Here is a 14,963-nt window from a genome sequence, read left to right as displayed (position 1 = left end):
GTAATCTAAATAGGCACAGACTTACACCAGCCCGACGCTCGGTTTTTACCATGGAAGGGGGGGGGGGAGGGGGCGAATTGTTTTGGGGAGAGTAGCTCGCGCCATGCAAATCCCGTCGAACCCTGCGGACCCAACGGGGGAAAAAAAGGGGGGGGGGCTGGGCCGCTCCCACGGCGGCAGTTTCCCGTGTGGCGTCTCTAGGCGCCCATTATAGGTGGGGACGCCCTCGTGTTTGGGATACTTTCCAAGGCGTTTCAGGTTCCGTAATGGCCGAGCACCAGGTCGGCAGCGCGCGCTTGTACCCGTTTTACCAGCATACGTAGCCGGCGGCAGCTTTCGGCGGACGCTCCACCAGGATGCCGTCGTCTGTGGTTGGACAAGGGGCGCCCGGAGACGACGCCTACAAATCTCTACGGGGCTCCCTTTCGAGATGAGAACCCCTTACACAAAAGGCCGCGCGAGTGCCGGGCTGGGGAACATCTCAACCCGCTAGAAAAAATCCGGTGGATTTCCGTCGGCACCAGGATTCGATCCGAGTAGTAACCCCCGCACAAGAAGCCGGACGCTCAACCGTTTTGCCACGTTGTTTTAGACCGTTTCTGTGTTATGAGGCTGCTCACATACGTTGAGACCACGTCTTGCTTTTCGTCGTCTTCTTTTCCAATTTCTTCATTGGCAGCTCGCTGCGGCAGCCCCGGGCGCAGGCTCCCGTGACCACGTGCGACCGCGAGACATGACCGCGCACCGAAACGCGCAATCGGATACATTTCGACGACCCAACTTCCCCTGCGTAGCCTCCGTACAGCGTTGCACGCCGAGTATGAAACGGAGTGTACCGCACGAGGAAGACCCACCGCAATCACCGCAATCTGCCGGCAAGAGGCAACCAAGAAACACGAAAGGCAGCTTGAATACAACCGAACAAAAAGACGCAAGGTCTGCACAACGTATTCCGCAGAACAATGCGGGAACGTTTAAGGGGGTCTACAGACAAAGCGACATTTCAGGTATCGTCCGTTGTTATCCTCGCCTTCTTTGTTTCGTCCTGTCGAAAACTCGAGACACAAGCGGCCTGCAAGCGGTACGTGAACTTCGAACGGCCTCAACGATTCAGTTTCAGGTCAAAGCTGCGCTTGCAGGCTTGCAAAGAGACGCAGGTGCAAAATGACGCGCGCGTCGACCGACCCAATGAACCTGAAGGGATAAAACGTCATCGCAGCGAAGCGATCGCGCTCGTGTAAGTCCATGCGATATAATCAGGTCGCCAGTTCAACGGAACCCAGATAATCGTCGGGCATCAGTGCATCGCGATAACCTATCGAAGTTATTCCGAGAAGGCCCAGCCCCAGAACGCGCACCACTCGTTCTCTGTTCACAATATGGATAAGGTATCACTGCTATCACCAAACAAGGCACGAGGTCGCAGAGGGCGGCGCTGCGTTATACGTGACGATGTTTCCATAAGCATCGTGATGATACGTTGGTGCCTGAAAATAAAATAAAAAAAAGAAATGCCGTGCAGCTGCAACGTGCCGAACGTTTCGGCTTGCGACATGACACCCCATTACGGCTGCACGGGTTCGTTGCTGCGAGTTGACGTGTTCTCGATCACGTGACCAACACCACAGTTCAATGCCATCTGCGTCAAAAGTGTGTCACCTGCTTGAACGCTAAGACAGATGCCGAATACGACTGCTATGTTTTGAGTCGGGCAGGTACTCACGTATACGCACAGGTGTGTTTATCGAACAGGTGATAGGCATTGCGCGAAGGTCGGCCAGCCCTCCGGGAAACAAGAAGATAACGTTGCTAAGAAATGATTACACGTTTGAGGAGGAGCCTACCTGGTGTTCACAGGGCGCGCTACTGTGACCTGCGAAGCCGATTTCACCGCGCGCCAGCCCGGCATGTATACTGGAACGCGACGCACGGATAGGAAACGGCACTCCTCCGCGGTCGACGAACCAGCGTATTGTAGAGGTTCTTTTATGCAAGCAATAAAGTGCTCACTACATCTAGTGGAGCTCGCAAGTCAGGGAAATTGCATCGGCGGTAGGATATTCCTCCCTCCTCTCCCCACTTCCCCTTAATGAAAATCTCTGCGCACGCCTCTGGTTCACTCTAACCCATATACTACGGTGCTCGTCCCCTGCACCAAAGAGGAACGCCGCCAACAAACTTGCAGCACGGCGCAACGTCTGTGACCATGCCAAAGCGCCTCAAAAACCAGAGCAATTACCCCGCTTTCAGACAGGAAGCGCAGCCACGGAGCAACACTGCTCTTTTTTTTCTACAACGGTGCAGGCGGCGCTTTCGAGAGCGCAGCTCCAGATCGCCCGCGGCCCTCGTTTCAAGTGCGTACGCGCGGTGGAGAGCCTCCACTGGAAACGGCAGATTGAGGACGCCGTTGCGAGTACCGTAATCGCCCTGTAACTAGAACGATCGGCCACAAAGCCACCTCATTTCCTTTCTCTTTCTTTCTCGCCGACACTCGCTGGAAGCAAAGGTGAAGGACATCATCCCCCTCCCCAGTCAACCCAGACGTAGCCAAACAGCAGGCGTAATCACGCCTGCACACCGCGACGTTTTTTTTTTTTTTTTTTTTGCCGGGCGGCAAACAGCACACCCTCGCGTCACCTTCATCCAACCCCACCCCTCGCCCACAGCATCACATGACATCACTTCTTCGCCCAGGGTGCCGACAGCGGGCGCTCGAGTAGGCGAACGCAACGTCGAACAAGTCTAACACGATCGATGGAGACAAGGCCATCCGAGTCGAGCTTCGAATCCCGGGCGAGCGTACGCTGCACTGTGCGCTGCTGCTGACGGCCAACGGGTGTTTCGGCACAGCAGGAGAATATTCCGCAAAAGGGGGGAGGGAGGTGATAGACGTGCGATTCTGGGAGCTTTGTAGAAGTGCCTTCGCACACAAGCTAGCGAAATTATCACGTTCGCTCGGAGCAACCGAATCTACTAGAACGAGGATGCTAGACAATGTTAAGCGGGCAATCAGCATTAGTCCATTGCACCTGTGTCGCGCACTGTATCACTCAGAAGCGCTGCGCCCCCATCCGTGATCACGGGCGTCACCGTATAGTGTAGTATAGTACAGTACAGTCAGTATTGACTGATCGAACAGCTGAAGAAACGTCGTCGACGACATAGCGCGTCTAGGCGGTCAGTGACCCTTAAAACGAAAGCGAACAAAACCCTCTCCGACTGGCTCCACAGAAGCTGCAGACTCATCAGATTCAGCCAGCGACGCCGAAAGCCTTGTTCCGAAGGTAGGCGCGACAGCTCGGCAATAATCTGCACTGCAGGTGGCTGCTGAACGTCGGATCAATGACTTGTTTCCATTTATTATGTTGTTGTTTTTCTGTAGTGCCTATCCTGTCCTTTTAATTCGACGTCAGCTACGCCGACTGCACTGGAACTTCTACGGTACAATCATGCCATATTCGTAAGACGAATATACATGACATGCAAGCGCTAACAATGTTTGGCCGAAATAATGTCTCGCACGACACCTTATTAGGTGCGCGGTTGGATTTCCAAGCGGGTCTTTGCCGCAACGCGTACGTAATGTGCAGTGAAGCGCACACAAGCGTCACACGCGAAAAAGTGCTGCTCTCACGTAACAGTTGAGCGCTAAACAAATAAATGCGGAGGGTAGGGCCAATTAATCATTTCCCAAATTCGTACCCATCGATTCGACTCCGAAGGTAGCGCTTCAAATAGCGAGACTCACCCTCGGGACTCAGACTCAATTACGCGGAGCGCAGATCGCATCGACACGGCCCCCCGTGACCGTTCTGCAATGCGTCAGGGAAACGCTGTCGGTTGCTTAAACTAACGCCTCTTACGTCCAGGAATGTCACCACACGCCGCCGCCATTCGCAGCACTGAACGCACGCATGTCGACACGACACGTTTCACGAACCTCCGCGGCGGCCGCTCACAGCAAGTGAATAAACTAAAAAAAGTCGAAAAAACATTCCGCTCATCCGCGATCACAACAAACACACGCAAGATTTCATCGCAATCATCGCATTCCAGACGTCACCTCGCAAAGCAGTTGCCTATCGCCGATGCACATTTATCTGGACAATTAGGAGAAGGACCTGGATGTTTTATTCCTCCGCGCCGCGGCAGTAAGTCATTTTATATATGATTTATACGCAAGAGTTCCCCCTCCACTTTAGGGGGTTGGGTTTTGCCTTCACAGCGAACGACATTCGGAGCACCCCAACGGTAGCGGGAGAAAGGAAAGAAAGGAAAGAAATGAGAAAAAGGAGCGAACAATCCTCAAAGAGCGCGGAGAGAGACAGATGCGGGCCGCCGGCGCCCGGAAAGCCCGTCGCTGACGCGGCGGTGACCAAAGGCGCACGTGCAGCACGGACGCCCCGCAATGGCGGACCATGACGTCACCGCCACTCCGCCTCCTCCCCCGCCCTTCGCCAGCAGCACCTATGCGGGAGAAGCGAGCTCTGCGAAGAGAGTAAAAACGAGCGAACGCTCTCCCCCTTACACCATAGAATTAAAAAAAGAAAAAAATCGTTCCCTTCTCCGCGAGAGATGCGCTTTTCCTCCCAAGCGCTGCGGCACCATACCGACGTACCAGCACGCAGGAGAGGCCCGGAACGAGAGTGCGGCCCATTCGAGGAGCCGAGGACTGCTGCTGCTGCTTTCCATATGCATGCGCTCGTTCCGTTCGGCCCCCGAGAGAAGCCTCGCGTTTCTCTCTTATTTTGCCTTCTTTTGTTTCCACGTTGTTGCTCCCCGGGAACCCGTCGTCCCCGGTTTCTACGTGGGCTGCGCGCGAGAGAAATGACATGACCGTGGTGGTGGGGATCCATCTGACGCAAGGCAGGGGGGGCAAACGGCGGCGTTTTTCACCCCGTGTATCGGTGACGAAGATCGCACGAAGCCGCCGAGGCGGACGCAGGCTTCACAGAAGGGGTCGTATGAATACAGCCCCCTTCTGGCGGCGAGGATATTGGAAATGTGTGGAACGGTGCGCGCACTTCATCACCATCATCATTTGTTTTACCTCTAATGGCTCGTACACTTCCAGTCAGAGGGGGCAAATTTAGGGACACTTCCGAGCTAGTGCACTTCGCCGTTAGCGAAACTCGCTTGCCGTCAGACGGAAGTGTTTAGCGGCGCTTGCTGTGAAGAGCACTTGCCAGCGAGTGTGTTCGCGCAAGCAAGTCACTTCGCTGCGCTGAAGTGTGTAGCCTCGATAGCAATGCGTCGAGAATAAATAAATGCGCACAGAAGAATCGGAACCAATTCGAAGACCACTTTTTTGGTAATTTCAAATGTTATGAGCGTCGTTGTGACGTCAGTGAAGCCACAAAAAAAGAAAAACATGAAGCGTTCACCTTATTTTCACTTTATTTTAGTTCACCTTTGCTTGGATTGGCTCAAAACAAACGGACGTGTTATTGAACCTTGCAGAATGTGCATTTCTGAGGGCGGCGGGTCTTAATATTACGAAAAGATGCTTATGTACAACAGTAACCTTTTCTAAGCTAAAAATAGCGAGAATGTTAACCCCTATGGCTTCATAGAATCGACATTGCCGTCAATGCCGAATGACACTTCCGTTTTGCCGTCTAGCACACCACGCCGCCGCAGTGACACTGGGCGAGGAGAAGTGACACTAAATTTGTTAGCCTGACAATGGGTGTAAATTGGAGTATTGCACGAAAGCAAGCCTTTAAAAAAAAATGTGGTGCAATACACGAGCGAATACCAAAATGCAGCAGTGTTTTTCGAGGGTTTCTCCAAGTAATAGAACGAAAATTACAGTATGATGAATAAGCTCAAGCGGAACGTAAATATTCTGATGCTGCGATTATCGCTTTCCGCGTCTTTGCATGTTGCGTGATCATCAATTAATGGAAGATTGTTAGTTTTGTTTTCAAGACCTTTAGTTTACTATCACGTGTAGAGCAGTCATGCCAACATCAACATGCTGAAAATACATCTCCCTGCTGAAAACAATTCCTTACTGAAAAATTTCGCTTGCCTCATATGCCCTGTATCCATAATTTCCATAGGATCGTGTTTGAAAAACCTCATACTCCCATATAAACCAATACGATATAGAACTATGGTATGGGACATGGGTCTTTTCCAATAGGGAATTCCGTCGAATAAAACCACCGATCCAGATTATCTGCTTCTACGAGGTCACGGTGACCAATCGCTGATCACACAGCAAGGTGGATGTTTCGGAATTTTAGCACAAATCGGAACGATATATATGTCAAACAGGAACAAATGCCAACCCTAGCACTCAGAAACGTCAACGAAGACGGGTTTGCGGGAAATGAAAATGAATGAATGAATGAATGAATGAATGTATGTATGAATGAATGTATAAATGAATGAATCTCGGAAGCCAGTGTGCATGACGGAAATACTACAGGGTTCGTTGCTGGCTTCTCAGAGAGAGCATTCTGGTTAACAATTTTCTTAAATGTAATGCGTTGCGCAACACAAAGGTTCCAGAAACAAGCGACTTCTGCCACTGGCATCAGGTGGCCATAAGGCGGCAGCCACACGGAACAAACGTATATTCGGCGTAGCATCGCCCGCAGTCGACGTTTCCTAGCAGCGCTGTAAAATCGGAGCCTCCACCTGCCAGGGCGGGCAAATTGTAGGGAGCCAATGAAGTCGCTTGTTGGACCCACACTGGCACTGCTTTCCGTGCCGCTGGCAAAGAATTGGACGCCATGCCGGTTAGAAGAGATAATGTCAAGCATCAACTGCGCCATAAACGGCGTAATACAATAGCGGCTCTGCAACCACTTCCGGTTTTCGTTTCTACTGTGTTGTGACGTCACGACGCAGTAGGTGGTCACGTGGGAGACGGGACGCAGCGACGTTTTGACACTCGCTCCGGCTCGCTCGGTCTTCCGCTACGCTGCCACACCAACCCCTCACAACGAGTAGCAGCATACGAGGCGACCAGGCGCGTCTACAAGACCAATCTCGACCCGCCCCGTCTTTACGGGCACCCTGACGTATAGCGGTTAAAGCGAGCCAACCCGCCTCACGACGCTGGCTCGCTCGGCGCTTATAAGCGATCGATGCGGGAGAACAAGTTTCGATATCCAAGAACGTCTGCAAACGACCGGCGCTTCCGGCTGCTTTTGTCACGCCGAAGATGCAGTGACGGTTTGGACCCACGAAGGCAACGCACAGGTGACTTGTGTAACAAGCATTGCCGGATTCGCTGGAGTGGATACGAAATCAGAGAGCGTGCCGTTTGCGGAGAACATTGACTCCCTTTGTCGCCTATTGCGACAGCGCGCTTAGACGCGCCCGAAACACCTCAGCGGGAACAATCAGCGCAATTAATTTATCAAGAAAAGGAATAACAGTGAAAAGAAATGACAAACAAACAAGGCTTTACTGAAGTGGAGCTACCGACAGCGAGACGCCGCGAAATTCTCGCACACTGGCGACGAACCTTCCATCGCTGAACGGTGGGAACAAACTTGGGAACCACGGGTTTCGCGTCTCTGGCACGGCGCATCCGGCACCGCACGCTACCGAGCGGAAAATCGCAGACGCAAACACGCCCGTCGGGTGAAACAGAATAGATCCCCCGAGTCGCTGTTTCCGCGCACAGCGCAAACCACGGACAGCAGAGGAGCGAGCTTCTTCGTGTGTTAGGAGGTTCCTTCCACTAGAACTCGCCGGATTAATCCAAGCATGGGGAAACGCGTTATCCGCACGCGCTTTCGCCCGTAGAACCGGGAGGTTTTCTTTCCTTTTCCAACTGCGTCCCTTATCGGTACACTCTCACTTTTATCGTCCACTTGCCAACGCACTCGTTGCGCCAGCACGGTTTATCTGCAAGGGCGTGAGAGAGAGAGAGGGGGTGGGGGGGAGTCAAGCCCCGCAGCCATGCGCACGCGACGCAACGGGCGCGTGATAGGCGCGCCGTGGCACCGCCAGCACCACGCACCAGTGGAGGCACTCTTCTTCTCCGGTGGGCCGTTGACCTTCCTCCGCGGTCACACTCCGGGGAGCGGAGACGCGACATGATAGCGCCCAGCGGGGCAAGAAGGCGCCCGGAAGGAAAGAAAGCGAGATGGTAAGGCAGGCCGCGAAGGCACGCACGCCTCTTCCGCCTCCTCCTCGCCCACAATGGCCGTTCACGTCCGAAGCTCGGCACCCACGATGGGACGCTCTCGCACCCACCGTCACGACACGCCATAAGAAGCACTGATAGTCGCAAGCTAAGCCTCGTTTTAAAAGTAATTGTACCCACTGATACTTCCCCCCCCCTCCCCCAAACACACACACACACTTTCTCCAACGCTTGACCTTGAACCTGCAGGGTGGCACTTTTCCGTTTGAACGTTCTAGCAACGACGAACGAAGTTCTACGTAAGGAAACACAACGTGACCAAACACTGGTAGAACAAGGGATGTTCTCGGGGCTGCAACGATCACTTCGTCATCGTCAGACAAGTATTATCACTGTCCACGTGCACGTTGGTTCAATCGTGAGACGTCCTTTGTTCCACCACTGTCAACGATCGATTCATGTCTGCATCTTGCGGTGAACCTCTCATTTGAGGATGCCCGAAGACGTTTCTTGAAGGGCGAGTCAAAACTGCAGAACGCGACAGATTTTTTAGAGGCTGCCCGCTTGTGTCGAGGCGGTCAATTAGGTGTAATCTCGCCACAGCAAGAAACATATGTAAGTGAATTAATTTCCTTCATACTCTGACCAGACCTAGTCTACCACCAGTCTCAAAAAGTTGACCAAACCTCCTGTTCCCTTATATTTACCTTTTTTCCTCGCGGCAGCTTCTAGACAAACCCCTATGTTCCTCGAATCTCCGTGTTTGATCGAAGAGAATGACAACTATCATACGCTATGCCGTTTTCTTAGCGCGCCCGTCAGCAGCGGCAAATATCGTCTACACCGTCACACTTTTGACGTCACGGGATGCGGCAAAGGAAGGCACCTAGAGTCACAAATCACAATAGTTGACCGTGTATGCCCTGTACATCGGCGAATAATAGGTGCGATCTGATGTTTCGTGACCGTCAAAGATAGGTCAAGGCTCGCGGATTCGTTTTCACTGCGTTTCGCCACCATACGCGCCTATAGAACTGCTGTTCCAACTCCCTTCCTACACACTGTATCTCACTCGTCGACGGTGTGGTATAGGCAATGCTAGTCTGATCGCCGCAAGCACACTTGGTTGGGCTGAACTGTCGTTACAATAGAAAGATATCACAACACGTTGCACTACGCCATCGCTGTCGTAAAGCGTGCCAGTAGTAGCAGTAGCAGTAGTCCTTAGTAGTTTAAAGGGCAACTATGTGGTAAGGAGCAATCCACGTTTGTGTCACGATCAACCCTAGCTCTCGAGATCAATAGCCAGGTGGTGGAAATAAATATGATCTACAATAGGTGCGGAGTTGGGGAGACGCGCGTACAACCCCACCCCCCACCTCTGCCCTCCAACTCAGAGTGCCCGTAATTCTCTGGAAAACCAGCAATACCACTGTCCGCGGCTTCTCCTCAATCTGACCTTGGGCGGTGGGATATCGAGCACGACTACTGTGTCATCACGGGGCCCGCTGTGCCACGTACGTGCTCCGGGAGTACGGTTGAATTGGTCTACTGACGTTTGCGTATAAGCCACATCCCGATGCACGTATTTCGACATCAAGTATAATTTGCAGATACAGGCTTTTTTTTTCTTAATTTTTAATAAATAAAGTAACGTGCAAACAAGTACCATTACATGTTTCGGTGACTGCAGAAATGACGAATGACCCAAAAAAGCTGGCGAGATTTATTCATAACCGAGAAATAAAAGCGCCGAGCTATCATTTGAATAAAGTAGAATTTAACGGGGCCAGAGAAATACCGATGACATTTCTTGTGACTTAAACAAGCAGCACGAAAAAAAAAAAAACGAAAGGAACCGTTCTGGGCAAAATAATAATAAATAAACGAGCATTCTGAAGCGTCGAAGTTGCAGAAGTAAGCAACAACAAAAACGTCGGCCCCTTGTACATAAGAAATAATATGAAGCGCTTATCCTGCTTACATTTGTGGCACTAAAGGCAATTTCAGTCCCCTTTTCAAAAGAGAAGTAAAAGAAAGTAAAAAAAAATTAATGAAAAAAAAAAGATGTTCTTGCCAGGGATCGAACCTGGGACCTTCCGCGTGTTAGGCGGATGTGATAACCACTACACCACAAGAACAGGCGAAGGGACTGGCGGCTGCAGTCGTACACAAGGCAAGCGCAGCTTGCAAAGGAAACTTTTCGGACGGTGCTCTCTTCGCACAGCTGATCACACGCAGCTTCGCTAGCCTCACAAGACGTGCTCATCAAAACCGCCGGATCCGTTGTAGTCGGTAAAGACGTCCGTTCGTAGACTCGCGTCACCCGAATGGAACCGCGCCGGTATAATCTGATCGAAGTTTGCCAGCGGACTTATCCATACGACTATTGGTACGACGTAGCGGTACGCGACGCCACCATAAACTCTCCGCACTTGCTTCTTGGTGCGTAATAGTTGTGACACGCCGTACATACAAAAATTCGTGCGCCATCGTTCGCGCACGGCTTCGGTTGTTTTCAACTTCGCGCAACGCGGGGGTGATTCGCCAGAGCGGCGTTGCATTTCTTGTCTTTCTTTTTCCTCGCTGGGGGGAGATATTTCTGTACGGCACACTCACTACTACTACTCTTCAATGGGTTTCCGCCGAGAAGGTGACGTCATACGCTGGGCTACGCGAGGCCGCCCGAGAGCGGCGTCGGAGCGCGTCGCGGCGTACGTACGCTACGCCGCGCCGAGTAGAAAATAGCCGCACTCCGCGTTACCCTCTCTCTCTCTCTCTATCCTCCTACGAAGGTCACGCTCCCGCCTTTGCGTGGACGGAGCCTCGCTCATTTCAGCCTCGCAGCGCAAGCTCACTCATGGAAATGCGTGGCGGCTGTTTTCTTGATGCCCCGGCACGACTCACCGCGCTGAATGTCCGGCACGTCGACCGTCAGACATTCGTCAGCGCCGAAGCAGAGAGAGAGAGAGAGAGATGATCCTGTAGAAAGTGAGACTACGACGGAAGTAGAAATGGTATAACGTAAAAGTACGAGGCGCATAAGCTGCGCGCTAAGGCCTATCCGGTTGCGTCAAAATACCAACATGGCGGAACTGGGCAGTGTCCGGAACGTAAGTGGGCAGAATAAGCGGATACTGAATGTCGTATACACACCAATACTTTTGTATTCTATGCGCTATAAATAAAGCACTGCATGTCCCCTCAACAATTGTAGTGGTGGTTTTAATAATAATATTTGGGGTTTTACGTGCCAAAACCACTTTCTGATTATGAGGCACGCCGTAGTGGAGGGCTCCGGAAATTTTGACCACCTGGGGTTCTTTAACGTGCGCCTAAATCTAAGCACACGGGTGTTTTCGCATTTCGCCTCCATCGAAATGCGGCTGCCGTGGCCGGGATTCGATCCCGCGACCTCGTGCTCAGCAGCCCAACACCATAGCCACTGAGCAACCACGGCGTGTTGTAGTGGTGGCTTTGAAACAGCTTCGCTGGTCATCCAGGTTGATAATAGCAGACAAAAGTTAAGGGTGAGGTCATGGTGGATAAGGTCATGGTGGTGGTGGTGAGGTCATGATGACTACCGATGAGGGTTGATAAGGGTTTACACTGATGGGATGAAGTTTCACAATGCTTACGCATACTTAGACAACCCCCAGAGGAGTTTCCGCGTGAATTTTTTTAAAAGTTTCCTAGAGTTCTTAAATATCGCCTGTGGCATATAGCATAATTATTGCCCCTGAGCTCGATTATTCGAAGAGGCGGACATTGCTAGCACGAGGAATCAAAACACGTATTCAATTAATAAGAAATAACTAATTAACTTCGCAATTAATTACTTTACGGCACATATTTCGATTTACGAAATAATCTTGAAACGAATCACTAGGATGACACCAGTGGGGTACTCTGTAAGAGTTCACCTAGTGGACTGTCCATTTCGGCCGCTGTTGATTGCCTAGGCCCGCTCGTCTCCTCCTCGCTCGTACAGCTGCATCTGAACAGCAGCGGCCGGAATGGACAGTCCACTAGGTGGACTCTTAAAGAATAGACCCCCCCCCCCGTTTCTAGTCATTGTTTCCCTAAGTTTGTGACGAAATACGAGCAGCCACGCCAGCTCCGGCGACGGGCAGCTGTGAGATGGTGCACTTCGTTTTAGGGACCCCGCGGCAAAACCTCGCACAAGATGCAACGCCACGGGGCGCGCGGTCACGGCGGCCCTCGGCCGATGCCCACGCAGTGCGAGGTCACCGCGTGCTACAGTAACCGGACGGCTGGGCGCGCAAGCGAAAAGCGGGGCGGGTTGCCGGCTCGAAGTGGTCGGAAAGGTAGCAAGCACCTCCGGAGGAACGCCGAGCGGCCATTCACATCGACTCCGCCGAAGGCAGGAAGCGATGACGCCGGGCCGCACTCCTAATCGCGGTGACGCAGCTTCTCGATGACGGAGGCTGAACGGCGTTCTCCGCGCCTGATTCAGCGGCCATTGAGGACGATGATAGCGATCTAAAGAAAGGAAAGACGCTTGATTCTGCAACCCGTGAGAGAGAGAGAGAAGGAGATTCTTTGATGATGGGAAGGAAAGGTTGGGGTAAAGTGCAGTAACTGTGTGAGGGAGCACGGCGAAGCGTCGTCGGGGGAGAGGGAATGGGACGCGGCTGCAAAAGCGGCCGGGGGGGAGGGGGAGGGGACGTCCGGACACATCCGCGTCACGACGACGAGTTTCAGAAACTGCGAGGAGCTGTGTACTGAGAAGCGCGGCACATCCAACGGTCTGCAGCGAGGAGAAACCACATAAATGCCCGCCTTGCACCGACCTTCTCTTGCTGCGGGAATGCGGTTCCCTTCACCGCATGCGCGCGGCGGCGCCTGAACCGCACCAATGGCGCGAGAGAGCGAAACTAGAACGAGTCTCAAGGTGAGAGGCTACGGTACGGCTCAACAATATGACCGACTCACTTGGTTCTTTCTTCGCATGAGTAGCTATACGGCGCTGTTGTCTTTCGCGTGCGTCTTCACGAAAAGCCCCCGAAATGCACTGTCCGAACAATATTCTAACCACACAGCGATATCTTACCCAGCACTAAAATATTATACATATATACGGAGACGCGACTTCTCGTCCACCATCAAAACGTATAATATTTGTTGTGTGTCCGCCAGTGTGTGTGCGCGCTTGTCCTAATGCAACGCAATCGAAAAGAAAGGAGGGAGAAGGAAGAGCGGTCACACAGCAGTCACCAGGGAACGCGAAGCACCTGATACAGAAAAGAGAGCCAACGAGAAAGAGTTACAAGAGCGGAGAGACAGAAAAAAAAAATGTGATAGAGCGGCCTATTACACACACTACAAAGCTCCTTCCAACACTGGAAAGCACACAAGCGCTTTCGGAGGGTCACTACCTGGCGTAACGGCAATGAAACACACTAACGTTCGACAGACGGTCCACAAATGAGCATGTAAATAAATAGTGCGGTATATACGAATGTCCCTCTGCTAAGTTGCAGGCATCTACGTTGTCAGTTACCCCTCTCCACGCTGCGCTACTGCGGCACTCTGAAGTTCTTCACTGCGGAGAGAACATCGTACACTTCGACAGTTCCGCAAGGATTGATCTGCAGAACGGTGAGCTGGTGTATACCGCACCTGTATACCGGAGGGCGGTCAGTAACTGCAAGTCGCGTTCGCTCGCCCCAAGCGACAGATACGAGAGTGTTTATGTAGGGCCTGCAGGTACATAATGTTCGATTAGTCATCACAGCGCTAGCGTAGCGGTTAAAATGCTACAGCCGCAAGCGCCCAGTGTGTGTGTCCACCAACGATGCTGTGGCAGCGACCACTCAAATGAAAGAGTCAAATTCCCCCATGGAGCTGCGACGGAAACGGGAGATGACGGAGCGCCGCCTTCACAAGGAAGCACACAAGACGAGAACGGAAGGAGGAGGGTGAATAATGGTAGGCGGAGGGGGTCGAGAAATACATCAAGTGCGTTACGGCAGAGACGGCCCGGTCTGTAGGGGGAGAAACGCAGAGTGGGGGGCAGCGATCGACTCCAGCCTTCTTTCACCAGCTCCTGCGTGGGGGCCTCAAGAACAGGGGACGCAATACAGCGAGAAGATACCGCGGAGCATCGCGTTTCCCACGGACCGCGATCGAGGGCGCGCAGAGGCGATCACGCTTAATCACACTGCTGGGCCGCTAGAATGCGCGTCCCCGGCATATCGTCTGCTTTAAAGGCACGCAACGCATTTCCGGATCACTGGCGTCGCCCCGAATCCACGCGTCCCATGGCGTCCAGCTAATCGGAGGTTACTACGGGGGAACGCATTCCAGCCTCTGCATTCGAACAACGCGTAGGGGGGGACTATTGGCGAACGCTGGTGTTTAACTTCTTCAAGTTAGGGGCTGTTCGACACGAGGTGTAAATGAGCAAGGGCTCCCGATTTCAGCGCAACGTGTGCCTGTCCATGCAGAGTTCGCGCCAAAAATTACTAAGGAGGGCGTTAGTATTGTTGTTTGCGGGTTTTAGTGTTCTTTCCGTTTCCTACCTGTGCCTGCTTTGATCGAATAGGTAGGGAGTAGAGCGTCATTCTGGCTTGGGCAACGTGGTTGGCACGTCCACCCGATATGAAGGGTTGGCCACATCATCTTCAGTAGCAGCATCACGGGAGGTAACATTAATATTTTGCCAGTGAGACACGTAGATAACGTACACTTTCCAGAAGCGTTTGGACTTAAATGTGGACGGAAGCATTAAATGGTCAGCAGTCAAGCAGAATACGTTTAATATACTGGTGAAAAAAAAAAAAAGCTGTGAAGAGTAACGAAGGGGAGGCTAGAGGATTGGTGGAGGAAG

The 14,963-nt window shown here is 52.4% G+C and overlaps 1 protein-coding gene and 1 non-coding gene across 6 annotated transcripts in view; both read right to left on the bottom strand.

The window, feature by feature from the left end:
* Utx (Utx histone demethylase) overlaps positions 1-14,963 on the bottom strand; it is a 134,773-nt gene that overhangs the window by 34,222 nt on the left and 85,588 nt on the right. The gene's annotated exons all lie outside the window — the stretch shown is intronic.
* Positions 10,179-10,251, bottom strand: TRNAV-AAC (transfer RNA valine (anticodon AAC)). Its single transcript has one exon. It is a non-coding gene; the product is annotated as a tRNA-Val (tRNA).

The sequence above is a fragment of the Dermacentor albipictus genome, chromosome 1, assembly GCF_038994185.2.
Source record: "Dermacentor albipictus isolate Rhodes 1998 colony chromosome 1, USDA_Dalb.pri_finalv2, whole genome shotgun sequence".
In the NCBI taxonomy this organism is placed as follows: Eukaryota; Metazoa; Arthropoda; class Arachnida; order Ixodida; family Ixodidae; genus Dermacentor; species Dermacentor albipictus.
Note: the sequence above shows the minus strand (reverse complement) of the source record. Positions and strands in the feature narration are given on the sequence as shown.